Here is a 1,739-nt window from a genome sequence, read left to right on the forward strand (position 1 = left end):
AGTCTTGGTTGTCCTTCTCAGGTAAAAACTAGTTACTAAAAGGAAATCAATCTTCACATAACAAAACACACTTGCGGATAGTAAATCACACCTACATGAAAGGAAACAAAGAAATTAAAATATATTACTGATGTATGTGCATTGTGGTTGATGGGGATCCGTCCATTCCTCAATGAGCACACATGAAAAACAATAACTCCTTAAGAATCAAGCAACATTCATAACTCATAATTATAAGAAAATGATATTATTCATGTTGAATGAACAATCATAAATCTGATGCTAATGAATAACTGGCAATTGTTAGCTTCCTTTGAATGATGCTCCTCTTATTTATACATGAATTAGGGATATCTTCTCAATAAATGTAACTCCCTTAAATATCTACTAGATCCATACGTGTCTCAACTTATCCCTAAATACTAGATAGAAATCCCATGACACATCAAGATCTCCATGATCTTTCTTCTTGGAATATGGTCCACCTCTTGAGTTGAAATTCGAATTTGTGCTTGGGAGGCCAAGTAAGATCCTTCTAGAACCTCCAAATAAGGCTACACAAGTCACAAAACTCATAACACACACATATATAAATGAAACCATGTTAACTTCCTAGTTTTTAATCATAAATTCACTTAAAAATACATAAAATAAATAACTTTGGAAAATGATTATTCTAACCCATATGATCATGAATATGATTACTTGATGTAGGGTTTTAGGCTACATAGTTATGAAATGAGGGCTAAACGGTTATGAAATAATGGAAATATGGATGAAGATGGAATACAATTTTGAGACTCAACATACACCCCAACTAAAGTTGTTGCATGTCCATGTGCAACTATTGCATTGATTCATTTATCCATAAGTTGATCTTTTTGAAATGCTTTGTTTCTTTATGAGCTTTTGCTTGTATGGATTCTCTATGAACTCTGCGTTATTATATTCTCTTTTGCAAAGTGTAATACATTTGATTGCAACATATATTTTTGATGGTTGGTTCTTGTGTGACAACCGAAATTTGTGAGCATTGGTTCTTGTGTAACAATACTTTTATTATTATTATTATTGCATCAAAGTACATGAAAACATTGATAATTATCAAAGCATATAATCTTGTGGAATCATACTGCAACAATAGTTGATTGGGAAGAATATGCGAGTTGGAATGAAATGAAAATGTGTGATGACGTGTGAAATGTGAATATGAATTGATGCCCCTTTCCCCCAACTAAAGGTGTTTTTTAGTTTATGACAATAAGAGAAAGGGTGTGAGGAATTTTCCAAAATTACTATTTTAGAATTTTAAGGAATTGCATGACTAAAAAATAGAAAACAACATATCTTCACTTATCTTCAATGTGGATGAGTTGTGTTTACTAAAAAGTGTGGTTGTTGATGTTGGATCATGTAGTATGTAAACAAAGGAATTTGATTCGCTTCTTTGTTCTCTTTGTGTTGATGACAAGATTGTGATCTTTATTGTTGTTGTTACAAATTGATTCCTGCTGCAAACTGCTGAAATGATGTAGTCTTCAATCTTTACAAAACCCGATGGTACAATTCTAGTGACGCAGGGTTACCCCTGCTTTCACCCATAGTATGCATGTCCTATGCATATATCTGATCTATCCCAGGAATTTTAACTCACTAAGGAGTCAAATCTTCAATTCTTAAGGTTTAAGGCCCCTTTCTTAAACTTTGTGGAATGATCTATAGACTAACAAAGTCTACCA

Source organism: Pinus tabuliformis, chromosome 5_1 (assembly GCF_031772625.1).
Source record: "Pinus tabuliformis cultivar Carrire ecotype Pingquan chromosome 5_1, CPIR1, whole genome shotgun sequence".
Classification (NCBI taxonomy): Eukaryota; Viridiplantae; Streptophyta; class Pinopsida; order Pinales; family Pinaceae; genus Pinus; species Pinus tabuliformis.